The sequence below is a fragment of the Phyllostomus discolor genome, chromosome 12 (genome assembly GCF_004126475.2).
Source record: "Phyllostomus discolor isolate MPI-MPIP mPhyDis1 chromosome 12, mPhyDis1.pri.v3, whole genome shotgun sequence".
Classification (NCBI taxonomy): Eukaryota; Metazoa; Chordata; class Mammalia; order Chiroptera; family Phyllostomidae; genus Phyllostomus; species Phyllostomus discolor.
In genome coordinates this window covers 56,850,905-56,868,394 of record NC_040914.2, presented here as the reverse complement: position 1 = coordinate 56,868,394, position 17,490 = coordinate 56,850,905, and positions in this window count along the sequence as shown.

The following is a 17,490-nucleotide window of genomic DNA, read 5'->3' as shown; positions in this document are numbered from 1 at the left end:
AGCTTACTTCGTGTGGTAGTTTCGGAGGTTTCATTTTCTTGGGGAAGGTGGCTGTGGGCTTGGTGAGGAATTCTGAGGTTTCCAGAAACGAAGGCTTTCACTGACAACCTCTTTCTGGTCCTGTGGTGCATACACTCAGGGAACTGATGGAAGGAGGGAGGGGAAGAAGGAAGGAAGGAAGGGAAGGAAGGAGACAGCGTTTGGGTAAGAAAACTAGAATGGTGGGACAGACGATGTCTCCCACGACTTACCTTCTTCACTTAATTTTATAAGACTTCAACCTCATTCTGTCTCTGTCCCACTCTCCTTCTAACACTGATGTGCATAAAGTACACTTATTTATGGGTGCCCTCCTGCCTTTGAGCAACTTCAAGGAAAGACAGGTTTGATCCTCAAAGGATCCAGTGTGTTTAGACCACACAGCATCAATGAGACATCTGGAATTTCGGCCCAGGGTTTTCTCCCAGAAACCACTGCGCTTCAGCTGCCTGGTCCTTCCTGCAGCTTCTTCCGCTTCCTAACTGACAACACTCTTCTTGCCTCTCTCAGTGACTGTTTAACCCTGTAACTCTGATTGTTGTCCCAAGGTGGGTCTCTCTTTTTCTCTACGTTTTTACAATTCTGCAGCTGCTTTTGTAGGCAACTATTTTTTGAGGCAACTATTAGCCTTCAGATGCCACCTTGTAAGACTTAAGGTGGACACCATAAATGAAAATAAATAGAAGCAGCGTTATTGCTATTGCACTATAAATGAAGTATTTGCAAATACTGTACTTCCATTTATTTGAAAGTTCCAGGGCTGACCTTCTCTGTGATAATTGAATGGCCACATTTCATAATGCTAAAATATAAATAAATTTAAACAAGTCTTATGTATAAATACCACGATGCTCAATTACAGTCATAAGTACATTGAGGACCACACATTATTGGATGATTTATACGTGGCAAAAACTACACTCACCCTTCAGGTCCTTGAGTCCATTTGGTCCTCACTGTGGACCTGTGGTGTGCGGAGCTGACTGTCTTTCTCATTTTAAAGATACCGTAGCTGAAGCAAAGGCCTGCTAAATAGCCTGTTCAGTCTACTGGGTAGCAGAGCCAGAAACCCATGGGTCTCTAATAGCAGATGATTGAATAAATGAATAGCTGCGTGTGGCCAAAATAGGAAGTGTGAAGTGGCAAGTAGAGGATGTACGCCAGAGAACATTCTGGGAGTCCTGAATGACGTGCTGACATATTGAGTCTTTTATAATTGCTAGAAAACATATTTAGAAGAGTTTTGAGCAGTAAAGTGACACTCAGTATTTTTTTTTAAACTGAGTAACCAGAGGGTATTGCGTTTCCTGTCTGAAGCAGATACAGAGACTTGAAGCACTGAAGTGAGCTGGGAGAGTTTTGCAGAAATCGATGTGCCCCTCAAAGGCCTGAACTGCAACAAGACCAGAGAGAAGAGGACTAATGTGAGCTTGCACACAGCACCACTAATTTCCAGGATGGGGTGACTCGACACAGCTGTGGGAGGCTGCTCTGCATGGCGTGGGCCCGGTGCCCACTGGGAGATGCACAGGACCCACACCCACGGATAGGTTTTCCCGTGGGGAATCAGGCCTGCAATGTACCTAGGCCGCTGTGAGTCTTGCTTTTTGCTAAAACTCCCTCACCCTGAATTGAGGACATTTACTGCAAAGCAACTTCCTAAAATCCATGCTAAACCTTCCAAGGATGAGTGCAAGCAGTCCAACTACTTTTGCCTTTTCATTTGCAAATATCCCTCTTCTGTGATGTGATTACCAGCATCCTCTCCTCTGTTTTCTGTATAAGGTAACCACCTAAAGCGAGCCTGTGCATAGTTAATGAGAACCTTCTTGTAATGTGGCCAGTAAGACAATAAAAGCTCATTGGAGGGAGGGCCAAGGCTTGGGCTCCCCTGGAGAGAAAATCCACGCTGTCCCTTTACCTCCACCGGACTCCGTAGTCTGTGTGAATTTGTCTCATGTTTCATCCATAATGACGTGGACCCCACGAGCTGGGATCTGCATCACACAGCAACTAAGGGAGATTAAGGAGTTAATAGCACTAAACATGCCTTTCACATAAAAAGCATTTCAAGATACTTAATTGTTGTAGAGCCGTAATTTTGAATATTAATCGTGTTTGGTATACTATAAGGCCTTTGTTTACCTGGCAAGAAAATATCTAAACTAATTTGGTCAGGGCCAACTACATTTTTTTAATGTCTTTTGGGCAAAAAAGTCTTTATGGTTCTACATATGTATCAGGTATTAGTTTTGCCGCTCTACACCCCTGACTGAGTGAATTTCCTGAAGGGTTACATTCAGTAAATGATTGCGAAATGAATGAATGAGACAGGTAGAAACTGGGGTTTCCTTTTATAGGTGAGCAAATAGCTTGAACAGGTCACTTCTTTTCTCCGCCTGGCACGTGACCTCCTGGGAATTGAACCCAGATGGTTTTCTCTGAGTTAAAGGTTTCTTTAAGGATGCTCTGCTGTTTGGTGAACATAAAGGCTACTTCCACCAGCCCAGTAAGAAAGACTAGCTATGTTTATAAAATCCAGTCAGGTAAAAGGGAGGAAAAAGCGGGGAGAAAAGGCAACACTCTGGTGGCTTAAAATCTCAACCATTCATTTCGTGTAGGTGTGTAGTGCACTGCTTCCAGTCACACGCTCACGTTGGGCTGAGCACAGTGGGACGTGCGCCCCCCTCCGCTCTGACATCCATGGCAGATGTTCGCCTGAGTGCACCGCGGGTGAGAACCCTAGCCACCTGCAGCCTCAGTGAGACGCAGAGCGCCAGGCGGAGAATTACAATCGCCTCTCAGGTCCGAGGGGATAGTCACCTACACATCAACACAGAGGCACGAGAGCAAACAGAAGCCTGCGACTAACAGGTATCTGTCCAAATCAAAGAATCTTCTTTTTTAAATAATGAAATCCCATAATCCACCGTCTGTTCTCAAATGATAGTTTTTAACTGCTGTGCTCTTTGAAATAAGTATTCCAGAAAAAGGCTGTGTGTGTTTCTAGAACCGTGGCTGTAGTTTGGGGAAGGGATAAGAAGCAAGGCCTGCAGAGGTGGAGTCTAGAGCTGATTGTACTTCTGCCTTCAACAGTCCTGTGCTTAGCTCTGGCTGGCATAGCTCAGTGGATCGAGTGTGGGCTGCGAACCAAAGTGTCGCAGGTTCGATTTCCAGCCAGGGTATATGCCTGGGTTGCAGGCCATAACCCCCAGAACCACACAATGGTGTTTCTCTCTCTCTTTCTCTCTCTCCCTCCCTTCCCTCTCTAAAAATAAATAAATTAATAAAAAAAAACAGTCCTGTGCTTTTAGTCCTACCTTAATATTTCCTTCTTTTTTAAAAGTGTGTTTATTGATTTGAGAGAAAGGGATAAACATGGGTAGGTTGCCTCTCGTTCGTGCCCCAAGTGGGAACCAAACCTGCAATCTAGGTATGAGCCCTGGCTGGGAATCGAGCCCACAGCGTTTTGGTGTATAGGACAGTGTGCCAACCAATTGAGCCACCCAGCCAAGGCAATATTTCGGAGCCAAAACATCTATATCTGTAAATGGAAGGGAGCAAAACACGATTATTTCTTCTACTCATTCCATTTCTAAGATACTCTGACTTGAGTCTCAAGTCCTTATTTATTGTTAGTTAATTGTTTAGACCAAGCCCTCATCAAGGGCTTGGTATTTCATGCAAGGGGGAAGAGGACGCTGAACTCAGAAACAGCACTAATTATATGTTCATGAAATTAAAATAAATTGAATGAACATTATAACAGAGTTAATGAGGCGTTAAACAGGTGTCACTTTTTTAACTATCCCGTTTTCTCTCTTGCCCCTACTCAGTGCACACACACACACATACTTGCTCGCCACAGCTAGGGCTGGGTCAGAAGGATAAGCTTAAAGAGCACTGGTACCACTACAACATTACCACATTGTCTCTTTATATTATGGTGTAAAACAATTAGGTATTTATTACATATTCTGGAGAAACACTCCCAGAATCAGGACCCAGTAACTACCCTCAAATTGCTTCCAGATCAGAAAGATGTAAAAAGATGTGAGCAGCGCTGATGGAAAAGATAAGCCGTGCAGGGTTAGAAATCATACCCTTTTTAGACTCATTTTTCTTTTGTTATAGCATCAGAATAACGAGGCCCATCGCCTTGCCAATGGCAGTTGTCTTTTGGTGGTTAGCGGATATTCAGCGAATTCTAATTTACTTGCAAATTAATCAACTAGGTCATATTTGCCAGAAGAGGCAATAGAGGAAATCAGAGAATTTCAGTTACTTTTGTAGCTTACAAGTACTGACCCAGACTTTGAACTCGATGCCTAGAACCGCTGGGCACACGGCCTCAGATTCTGCTGTACCAAGAGTTAGCATAGCTCAGAGAACCTATCTGCCGTGACTACTTTCACATTGGTCCCCAAATGCTTCATCACGAAAAAGACATGCCATTTGCTGAAGTCTTCTAAGAGAGTCCTAGCTCTACCTAGACTGTTGTTGTTTTAGAAAACGCTGCGATCGAGGCGATGACACACACAGGCCAGCCCGTGTAGCCAACCACCCCGGAGTGCCTCTCCTGTTGAGCTTATAATAAAAGCAGAATCACTTAACTAAACTCCTGCATGCTTGGGCATTTCTTAATAGAGAGAATGTAATTAAACCAGCCTTCCTAACAGCCTGTTAGCACAAAGGTTTGAGAGTGCAGATCTTCTGTGTTGTCTTGAGTGCATATCATTTTTTCCCTAATTGAACAACTGGTGAATTGTAAAGGAGAGGAAAAACTGAAAGAAATAATGAACCCAGCGAACGCTAAACCTCAGTCATGTCGTGGGGTGAAATATATCTGTTGGTGTGAAGCTGGGACACTTTCTGAAACATAATCCTTTGAAAATGCATGTTTTGCACGGGAACATAAAAGTTTTATTAGACACAGTATGCCTTAACATTTTTTTGTCTAATTGTGATTTTAATAAACCTAAAAAGGCTTAAGCAATTTGCTTAGGTCTAATGGTAAATCTGCTGTAAGAAAATAAATGGGAGTTTAAAACACTAAACTGAAGTTTCCCTGGTGCTAAGTATGATGTAATGAATCACACACCTGTAAAGGAGAACTGTGATTTCTGGGTTCAAACTAAGGCATTGTCTACTTTGCCTGAGATTTAAATAAAGAGTATTCAGAATAAAATACAGGTTGGGGCAAAAGTAGGTTTATTGTGTTCACATGGAAAATAATATAGTGATTAATAAATGATTAACATGTTATTAATAAATGATTAATACAAGAGCAAGCGCTGTGTTTCATGTCCTCACAACTGTAAATGGACTTTTGCCCACCCTGTGTAATAGAAGATCCAGGGATAGCAGTGTAGTTAGGTAGATTATGGGGCAAATGAAAATTCAGGTTGATAACTTTATTCTTCCATATTTATTTTTAATATTGGCATCACAGCTTTTCTCTCAAGAGTTCCAATGGGCTGTTTGTACAACAGTAGTGTAAAGATAATACTAGTAATAATAGGTGCTGGATTTATTGAGTATTTACTGTGTGCCAGGCAATGTGCTCAAATACATTATCACATAAAATCATCAATAACACTTTGGAGTGGATATTCCCATTATACAGCTTTATAGTTTTGAGAGATTACGTTTCCCACAGTATTACTAGCAGTAATGGTGATACCAACCATTGAGGTAAGTCCGGATCTACCCCAAATACCATGCTGTTATTCAGAAGATTGCCTGTTACAGACTTATTATTAGATTATGTTTGGGGTTTTCCTTCTAGAAGAAATTGATTTGGTGTTGGCCTCGACCATGAGAGAAAGGGCAACTTGTATTTCTGACCTAACAGGTTACCTTGTACAGGGAGGGGTGAGTGGAGATAAAGAGCCACTGAATTCCTCAGAATAACTTCAGGCCACTCGACTAGTCCTCAGGAATCTGAGATAACTTCCTCCCCATCTCCTAGGCTGTTGTAGCCACTTTGTCGGCGCTTCGAGTTTCTTGCAATGTGAAGGATGAGACTGAACATGCAAACCTCTCTGGGTGAACCGGGCTCAGGCCCCCAGGCCCCAGCCCCAGAGTGAGAACCGTGTGTGAGTTGATTGTGCCAGTTCTTCCTTGGGCTGTCAGTGGAGCTCAGGCGAAGGATCTCTCAGCTCCTAGGGCTGACTGTGGACTTCTCTTCCCAGGGTGGCACTCAGCAGTTTCATGTGAGTAGCTCAGGATATGCCAGCACGGCAGTGTCTACATCATGGACATTGCCCAGATCAGAGCCCACCTTCCCTGCAACCAACCACTCACCTGGTAGACACTACAAGCACATTTCTGATCTTTCCTCGTTAGAAGGGGGTTTGCCTCAGATTAGAGGTGGGAATCCATGCACACAGCTCTCAGGTAAACTCAGTTGGAATGGCACTGGCCACGCAATTCAACAAGAAACAAGTATATGCTGTTACGCTATAAAATTTGCCCCAAAAGGAAGATTTTATAACTTTTAAAACCTCCCTGCCCTGCCTCTCAGCGATGAGGTTTGCTTCCAAGGCCTTCACTGCTCTTGTAACCCTGAGGCAGTCACCAGAAAGCTACCCAGAGAACCGCAGTTCTCTGGCAAAAACCATTTCCTGAGGATGGCACTGCTGCTGCTAAAATAAATCATTGGCCCCGTGTTCTGCTGATGGGTGCCCACGCCGAGGTCCCTGTCCTGCTTCTTCCCCAGGGTGGAAGAAGCTGATCTGAACAGTCACTCAAAAATCTGTACTTATTCTGTGTCTCAATGAATTTGTTCGTTATCCATCCCCACAGTAAGTACCCTGTGGTTTGGGTGCAAACCGCAGCCCAATTTTTAAAAATAAAGCACGTCAACATCAGAGAAACCTTGGTTCACATTCTGACTCATCACTAACTACTAGTCTGACCTTCGATGAATTAGTTCACATCTATAAACCACCATTTATTAGTCATCCAAAGCATGCAGATGATACTGATTTCCATGCATTCTTGGAATACTAAGACAGTTCTTAAATATACTCAGCAATGTAAGCTAATAAGAATTAGAAATCCTTTCTAATTATTATTCATGTGTTTGTTAGGAAATGCTTTTTAAATATTTCATCTAAGTATATTAAAAATAAAGGAGGAGTTTATGGAGGTAGGGATAGCTGAGGGAGTTTACAACATATATGGCTAATATTCAAGGTTTCATCTAGTTTTATTTTCCCTTGTAACACAAACCGTTAGTCGAGCATTGCTCCCTGTGACAATTTGTGTGAATGCCGCCTTGGAAAACAAAGGAAGACTTTTCCCCGGGGCGGGGGAGAGTGGCAGAAAGTGGGAAGCAGCCACTAAGAGGTAAGCCAGTGATTTGGGCAATATAAGAAGAAACTTTGAAAACACACTCTCCACCCTGAGAGATCCTTAGAAATCTTGATTACTAGATAGACTTCCAGCAGTAAACGGCATGGAGTTATGAGACACTGTAATTGAATATTAGAGCGAATGATTATTCCAGACAGCGGAAATACTTGGGGTTAGCCAGGCATGTTGGCTGAAAAGCTGTCCACACACAAACATCTTAGACTCCTACAGTCAATACAGCTGGGACTCCGAGACTCTACCTGATGTGAATAATAGAACACAGATTCTTTCCAAGTCACAGACTTCCGCAGTGGGACGGAAGAAAGGGGAGCAATCAAGGACTAACTTTGTAACTGCCCAGAGTTCATTCACCCCGCTCTTTTTCTTAATAATATTTGACCGTTTGCTATGTCTTCCCAAGTCCTGAAATGGGGCCACAGTTCTTGATGATTTACTTTTCTGAGAAATTACAAAGGGACATGACCTAGATGACCACAGTGCGGTTGGGTAGGGGGTTGGGAGCTTTTTGATAAGGCACAGATAATTATAGAAGCTTAATGATTTGTTCAGGTTGTAAATGTGGGGGCACTTTGTTGACCTTGCCATTTTAGTTTAGATTTGTGAATAATGAATAATTTGTTTTAGGGCACTCCGAGGGTTTAAATGTCACATCTAAGACTTCGACCCTGTCATTTTTAAGTGCCTGGTTAGATAGAATAATCATGGCTGAGGCCAGTGGGTGCTTTCTTTAAATTAAAAGGTTTTCAGAATATGTTCAAACTTGATATTTCCCTAATTGTTTCATGGATAATATTTTAAAGAATTATTACTTTAATAAATGTTAAAGATGAAATTAAAATGTGCATTCTTATGCAAAATGAACATGGTGGTAACTTTTGTCTTATAAATGTCACTTTTAATGGATTCTGCTGTTGAGAAAATGTAGTCATGATTATATAAATACTGCACTTGCAAAGGTATTGCATTGATCCATTTTTGCTTTATGTCATTGGACTAATATATTTCTTTATTTTTAGTTTTTGATTATTCATTTAGCCTACTTGTAGAAAGAACTTGAAATGACCCACAATTTAAAAAAAGGGTAAAATCAGACCTTTGAAATGATAAGAAGGGTAAAAGTATATACTAGGGAAACTGAGGCCAATGTATGTACCAGAAAACTTTTCTAAAGGTGGTTGCAGCTAAGAAATTAGCACAGTATTCACAGTAGCCAAGATCAAAAAGGAATGGGAGAGTCTTGTATTTTCCTCTTATATTCATTCATACAGAAAACAAACAAACAAAAAAACACCCCAACGTTGTAAGATAAGATTTTTCCATGTTTCAAGCTCTGAGAGGTCTCATTACATATATTCTGATTTAAGGCCTATAGCAGTTAAGGTTGAAATCCGACCAGGGCCCCCTTTACCGGGCGGCTGCACCCATCCCAGACTACATAAATCCTGAATCCCTCCCTGGCTGATTTTCGTGTGCTGATAAGAGGCACGTAGCCCAGGGAGGCGTGGGAGTGGGGATACTTTGGGACACGTGAGGCGCCGATAATACACTAGAGGACAGCCCAGTCCTCTGCCTCTCAGGGTCCATTGTGTGGAACAAGTCATACGGCAGAGGCCTTTGTGAGGTCAATGTCGGGCTGACTTTTTGCTGAAACCGCATTTTTGCTTGTCTTTGCTCCCCTGCCCTATCCCGTTTCCCTTACTTTCTCCACGGGTCTCTCTAGAATATTTCTTCAATCACTTGTTCAAGAATGCTTCTCAGACAAAGCAAATGAAATTGTAAAAATAGAAGTAAAGCATTTTCAATAATGATGCTTATAAAATGGAGAATCTTTTTTTTTCAAATAGCTAGTTCTTGACTCTTAATAAAACCTGAGGAAATAATATTCATTCATATTTCTAAAAGCTGGATTCCAAATATCTTTTATCTTGTTTCTAATTCTCCCTCATATTTGCTCTTTCTGTCTCTTTAATGATTGTTATTGTGTGGTTGTCTGATGATAGTTTCTCGTTTGGACCAAGAGGGAGATGCCTGATTAGCATTTGTCCAAGACAATGGGGCAGTCTGACCCCAGAGATCCAATCAAAGTAAACAAAGAAATAGGTTAAGACAATTTGTTGGTCAGAGAGTTTGAGGCAGGCAGGAGATCTGGAACAGAAAGTAAGTGCAAGGAAATCTCTAGACCCGCCTTTAATCTCCGGAATCCCCCCCCACACGCCTCATGACTTTCCCCTAGTAAAATATCGTCTGCGTATCTCATTTTCTCCATCATTAAACCAGATGATAATAAGACTTGCCTGCTTGGATTGTAGGGAAGATTAAAATAGAACATACTTAGAGTCTCTCACGGAGTGCGCAATAAGATGGCTGGTTAATAGATAACAGTTCAATTATTTCTTCAAGCATCAGCTCTTCAAATAAACACATGTAATATTAAAGAACATAGGGGCATTTTCAAGAAGTGTCTCTAAAATGCAAAAAAAAGAACCCTATGTGAGAGAGGAGTCTCAGAGAAAGGAAAAGTGAAATAAAACCTCAGTGTGTGTGTGTGTGTGTGTGTGTGTGAGAGAGAGAGAGAGAGAGAGAGAGAGAGAGAGAGATGGGGGGTGGGACTTGGTCCAGAATGAGTCCAGAATGGTCCTTGATTATATTTGCCCAAGGATTCCGAAATAATGGAAGCAACTAACCCCACAAGGACCTGTTATTTAGTAAAAACATTCTGTGTAAAGGGTAATAACCTTAGGGGAAGGGGGATGGGGGAGAAGGTCATTTTTCCTCCCAACAAAACATAGCATAAGGGATACAGTTTTAACTTCTGTGGCTCCCTAAAAATGCAAACTTGTGGTCTTAACAATTAGAAAAAACTTCTCTTACAAGCTATTTTGAGCTAGATAGTTGGCAAAGCTTCTTTTTTCCAGCTGAAACTATGCATAGCCACTTCTAAGTGACAAGGTTAAGACAAAGGCATGTGAGTCCTTTGATGCCGGTGAACAGGCAGTCAGCGCCTGACTTTGAACTGAAGCCACAGCGGCAGCCCAGATGATTGCCATGGCTAAGAAGCACTTCCCAGCCTCACCAATCACTTATCAAGAGCTCAGACTTATGAATTCCACCCTTCCCGAAGTGTGTCTTATGAGATGCTTTTCAAAAAGAGGGCTCCGGAATGAAATGCTTGGAACTGTGGAACACCATTTATCTGGGGATGCGGGATGCATGTTAAAGTTCCTGTTGGCATAAATTAAGGCTCTGCAAAAAATACCCTGCATTAAAGATAAATTCTAACTGGAGATTTCTTCATTTATTTGTTTAATTTATAGTCTGGGGCAAAATGCCATCAGTTTCAGACTGAGCGTGGTAGCAGATCACTCATTTATACGATATGTGCCCAGGATTTTGAGAGCTTACCAGTTGCCACTAGGAAGAGGTCCACCTGGCTTATTTTAATCTCAGTATAGAATGTGGGAACCTGGGTGCTGAGAGGAACTTTGTTGGAAAGTAGAGCTTGAAGGGCAAGAAATGGGTAAATTTCTGCCTCCTGAAGCAGCCACGATACGTGTCTAAAAGTAGGCAGCTACTCTCCTAAAGGCCCGTAGCTTCCTTCACTGAAGTTCGTAAACTTGGCAGCCAACTAGTTAAACTCCTTCCATTCCCTCCCTTACTGTTTCTAAAGGTCCATTTGCTGCCATAGCATAGTGAGAGTGGACCAGGTTCTATGTCCATGCCCCCCCAAATCACTGTATGGGGATGCTCCTGGCATTGGAACATCATGGCTGAGCACTTAGACCCCCATGTGGGACCAGGGGGCTCCATACGCTAGTGGTAGCTGAGACTCTCTGGTGGAACAGATGGGGCTGCTCCATCTGGAGGTGAGGGTTAGAGTCTCCAATGGAAGCCACAGTCTGTGGCCGACCAAACTCTGGAGATCTGAGCATACCTGGGAGGCAGCTCCTGAGCAGCAGGCTGGAGGTGGTGTTAGGAGCCAAGTGCTGCTTTGCCTGCCATAGTGAAGACCTTTCAGTGGTGCTTGACGGGAAAAGTTACCATCACACAAAAGGACATTGGTAAAAGGCTGAACTCTACACGGCACAGCTCTTTGCACTCAGCGCTTCGAGTTCACATCTAAAACTCCTTATCTGCATGGCGGGGCTGAGAGTCCCACCCCAGTCCTCCTTCCAGAATCAACTCCCTCACAGATCCAAAGTGCTGCATCCCAGCTTCCAGCATGGACCACCCCCCCCTCCCTACTTACTGCTGTCTGATGAGCAAGTTCTACAGGGTGTGACTTGTCCTTTTATTTTGTTCTTCATTACCTAAAAAAAATTTGATACATTTTCCTTAGGTAAGGGAAGCCAATTAAACCTAACTGTCTAAGAAAAGCCATTCAAATGTGTTATTTGTGAAAACAAAAAGTCTATTTCAAGGTTATTTTCTGTCCTTGCCCATCTGTGAAGCCTTGACAACTCCTCTAGCTAACAGAGATAAAACATTTTTTTAATCTAGCATATCTTTTTTTAGGACCCCCTACATTAGGATTTAATTATGTTTAAACTAGAGTTTTCCAAACTTATTTTGGCCCTTTTAATATTCCTCAAACTGGGATTCTGCAGAGCGTAATCTTTTAAGTGCTTGACTGCAAGGTGCATTATTTGGTATTTGCATCCTATAAAACTATGTAAAATAGAAAAATGAGAGCAGATAACTGAACTTTCCCATGCCTCATTTCCCCCATCTCCTAAAATGAATTAATAGACTCTGTCATATTTCTATCTGTGACCTTGGGGGGTTTCAAGTAGAAATGACCTGTAAAAAGTTTTTGTATCTTGTATATATTATTACTGTTTCACACAAGCAAGTTAAGCTAAAGAAATGATGTATTTTATTTGTAAAGCTTTCTTTAATCCTAACTAAATTCCAAATGATTGTGTCTGGGAAACTGAGGCAGAAAGTATTAGCCTGTTCAACCCAAACCCATAGCCATTGAAGGGTGAATTAATACCAGAAACTGGATCATCCCCAAAGAGTCTTGATGAATCCTAAGCATCAGTGCAATTTAATGCCCGAAAGAATACAAAAATAAAACCAAACATATGGTCAAAAATATTTTTAAAATATCATCGCTTATCTAGTTTTATCCCCTTCAAGTAGCAGAACTGTGACAAATAAGTGATTCAGCCAGATAACTACATACCTGGAAATCACTCTCATTTTACCTCGGGAATGACTCACACCACAGATCTCTGTCTCGCTCAGCAGGAAAACACTCCATCTGTCCCTGGGTTTCGGGAGATTTGTAACTCAGCTCTCCCTCATTCTCTCTCCTTATTGACTTATGCAAACTCCACTGTAAAGTATAGTCGAAATGCATCTGTTAGAGGGAATGAATGAGTAGCCTGGGCTGGACAGATCATCCTGGCTATAGCAGTAACTTCTTGAGTTTTCAGAGGTAAACAGCCTCATAATTCACTGTATTTAATATGATGATATTAGATTCCTCTCTCCCCGTGTCTCTATCTATGTGCTTGGGCAAGCAGGGTGAGTTGTCTCATTTAGGTTTTTGGTGGCAAAAGGGTTCGGTGACTTCAATATGGCTTAAAAGGAAGACCATAGTTCTGTTAACTAGGAAAAATTAAACAATAAATCGAGATCTTAGTAAAGTGGTTTAGATTCAAGTCAGAAAGTAAAAGACCAGAAAGGCAACAAAGGAGAAGATGGGTGACGTGGGTGGTACCTGGACTGTGATGAGTCACCCAGGGCAACTCCACACAGATAAGGGGGCTGTGGAGGGGAGGTGGCAGCTTATGTTGCCACCACTCCTTTCCACTAGGACCCTTTTATACTATGATTGAGACATAGATCCAATCTATGGATTCTCCAGGCTTGATCAGGATTGATTCAAATCCTGGTGGAGGTGAAGTTTGTGGTACCTATAGTTACTTAGAATTTAAGTGGTTTGACATCCATTCTTATCATCATCGGGAATCATGTAGTATCTACAATCATTACAATACAATTATCATAAGTGTTAGTGAAGGAAGTATTATTTTTATATTTAATTTTTGCCACTCTTTTTTGTGTGTTCTGCAAGGCCGTATTTTTAAGACATTTTATTTATTTACTTTCAGAGAGAGGGGAAGGGAGGGAGAAAGAGAGGGAGAGAAACATCGATGTGAGAGAGAAACATCAATTGGTTGCCTCTCATATGCACCCCGACTGGGGACCAAACTGGTGACATTTTGCTTTGCAGAATGACACCTAAGCTACTGAGCAACACTGCTCAGGGCTGCAAGGATGTCTTGTTGCTTATTAGTAAAGGGAAAGATGTAACTGATTGATTAACTTAAAGTTTTATTATCCTAAGATTTTTTGTTATTGTTGTTGGCTCTTTTTTCTTGGTTCTTTTGTATTGAACAGCACAAGTTGGTCCATGTAGTCTGAATGAGCAGCGCAAGTCTTTCTGTGTGTCTACACAAAATATAGCGAGTGTCTTAGAGGAAGCTCGCAGATCATGTATTCTAGTCAACATAATTCCTAGGACAGTATAAGTACCTATCATGTCTTTAGACATTTTAATTTTTAGTGTCAATTCTCTCTTGTGATCCAACTTTAAAGTTGTAAAACCTCAGGTATCTATGATGCCTCTGTTAAAGACCTTTATTTTCCAATACCTCCAAGTTGAAGTTCCTCTTATCATCTTCAATTTACCTTTTCTTAACACAATACTAGTAGGTAAGGCTGCATAGCAGAGGATTTGGCTTGGAAATAAAGCTTGCCATTGAGATGCGGTGTCTGATGCGATTGGGAGAGACACTTAAACACCTGTGTGCCTTCCAACACCTGTGGTTGCTTTATCCTGGTTTCTCCTCAGCTACTTTGAACCAGAGTCTATTATTTGCGCTTTTCCCATAGACTTGACATCAGAGATTTCTGGAGTGAGCTCTACAAGTCTTCTTTCACCATCTTTGGCTGAAATTTCACAAATCACTTTAGATCTTATCAAACACAGATGGTTCTTATGATAAAGGTTCTGAGTCAGGGAAATAGGTAGAGACAAGACCCTGGACACCTTCATACAATGTGCCTAGTGCACAACTCATAAGAAAGGGGTCACATGGATTGGATGTCACAGGAGACCAAGTCCTACTGTGATAAACCAGGCTCTCCAAGTGTAAAAACAGTTGCACCTACACCTATGTTCCTGAATGCTCTGCATTCCTCCCCATTCTCTTGGAAACTGTATTCTGTTTTTCATAAAACCGTCGCCTTCTCCACCCTGCATTTGAGAATCCAGAGGCTATGTCTTAATCTTGGAGTGATGGTTAGATTTCTTTTACAACAAGTGTGGTTCTGGTCTCATGAATAAAATAGAGGGTGCTTACTTATCTGTGGATTACTGTTTTTATGTCATAAAAGAATCATGGCCTGTGTCCACTGGGTTTTCCGAGGACACCTCCAGAAATGGTTCTAATCTACCACCTGCACCCCAAAATACACCTCTAGTAAATAAGACTTAATTGCACACACTTTTGCAATGTGTACAAATACATGTTCTTTGGGCATAGACCCCAGTGAAATGGTGGGAAGTTGCAGGGCCAAGTCCCCGGGAGGCACATCTTTGTAGTTTTCTCCGGCATCATGTAGGCACAGAAAGCCAGCTCGTTGTTATCCTGGTGAATTTAAGGGAAAACTCATTTTTACCTTAGGTTTTCAAATTAGATTTGCAATTGTCACCTAAACTGTACTTCCCACTGGAAAACATTACATTTTCTTTTCTTTTTTTCAGAAAACAATTAGTCATTAAGAATATCGAAACCCCAATGGTAGGAAAAAATTATTGAAACCTCACCACATGTGGTTTGAAACAAGGTTTTCTAACTGGGGGGACTAATCAAGCACAGTGAGCACTGTAAATGCATTTTCTATCAAGCAGGGGTTGCTGTAAAGCCCACTGCTTCGTATCTGGGTCTTCACACTCATGAGTTAACTAGCTGCTGTACCCAAATGAACTCTAAAGAAACAAGTTAACTCCAGATAATCCCGACATGAATTCACTGATAGGACTGGGATCCGGTACCCTCACCACATGTCCGCACTGTGAAACAGTAATAGAACCGCAGGGCTAGTGTGCTATGAAATAAAGGGGATAATAGATGGCTGAGAATGTGTATCTTTTATGATGCTGACTTCATCGACACAGGTTTTACCTTCCTGCTTTAATTCGATTCCATTCTTGGTTCAGTTGAATTTCCTGCGTTGTTTTCTTTACTTAAGGAGATGATTAATTCATTGAAAATGTTGAAACCAACTAGCTGATGTGAATTTGAGTAATTCTAGTGAGAAAGACTAATGGTGCCTGTGATTGCCTTTATATTTCTTCTTGTACAAAAATTTCAGCCTTTATCTCATTTCCCAGTCTTTTCCCATTATAGATCCATAATTGGATCCACTAGTGAACATACCTTCTCACACAGACATACACAGGAAAACCAATCTTGGGTCAAATTGCATCAGAATAGAATATTCAGCACTGGTCTTTGCTCACCAATATGGAAGAACTGGAAACAAAGGTCACTGTGCCACATGTTTGTGGACAGAACTGGGTGGCACAGCCCCCGGGGTGTGTCCTGCTGCTTGTACAACCCCCACACCACTGCATCTCTTTTCTCTCTTCCTCTGTCTCTCATATTCTTATAATCTGTGCTGCTCCTTCCTCCTGGGGCCGTGTCCTAAACCAAACATCTCTCATCTACACCTTTGGGAACTGAGATTTCGGTAGCTCAGTGTGACCGCTGTGTGTGTGTGTGTGTGTGTGTGTGTGTGTGTGTGTAGAAGTGAAGGGATGAGAGATTGAATCGACTCCTTGGCCAGACGTTGCCGAAGTCCTACTGTAGAAGAACCTAAGACCCGTATCCCAGAAGTTCTTGTTGGCCTGTTCAGGTGACACCTCGTGATAATGCAATATGCCCGAGGCTGTAGCCAGAAACTAGTCCAACTGCCATTCACATAGCTGCCTTTCCTAGGTACCTCCCCTTACAATTTGCATATTATACACATATATCCATGAGGGTGAATTTGTCAGCTAGGCTTGAAATCATCCTGTTTCCTTCCCTTGGATCACAATTTCCAATGCTGGAGCTTTAAAAATCTTACTGTTCAAGGTAAAAGAAAAATAAAGTCACAACAGAACCTATGTGCATATATGTCTATGCAATGCCAGATGGCGTGCATTTTCCAACAGGGTAATTTCTTCTCATGTTTTGTCCTCAGACTGGCATGTTCCTCTCCTAGACATAGGTGTGAATCACCATCACCATGTGCTGTCTGCCTGAGAGAAGCATGAGCTGCTTTTACATACATTAGTGCACTTACAAGAGACTACACAAAGCATTATGCTGGGTGCTTTTGCATGTATTATCTCATTTATGTGGAAACCACAAGGCACTTTTATATGAAATCTTGTGGTCCAGCCTAATCCCCTTCATTTTACATCCTTCTCTGTCACTCGGAATTCACTCTTAACATCAGGAAACACTGCTTTGCTCCTTTGTAAGGGTGCAGAGTAACAAATGGAAGTCATTGACAAAGGACAAAAAGTATCTGGGACAGAGGAATGAGAAAACTTGAAAATAAATGTGGGGATAGCAGTGATTGGGGCAGTAGGAGCTAATATTTTCCCAAACGTGGTTAGCAAACTCGAGGCTAATGCACTTAACAGAATAAAATGTTTCATTCATATGAAAAATTCATGACAATTTATTTTTCATTAAGGCTCATCTAAAGCATCTGAAAGTATCAAAATCATCTAAGACAAAATATATTCCACATAAATATTAGTATAATACCTGGTTTGATTGATGGATGTATTTCTCATTCAAGAATTTTTAAAAGGCTACCGTAGAAACATTTCAATAATAGGTTGTTAGTATTTTAAGAGTGATGATTTTCCTGTTTTGCCCCAAATTCTTCAATGGTTCCCAATTAAAAGGTATTATTTTAAACTTCAAACTCGGGCCTACAAAGTCCTTTACGCTCTCCTCCGTAGCTAGTGACCAGGCCTCCGCTCCAAATTCTCCCCTT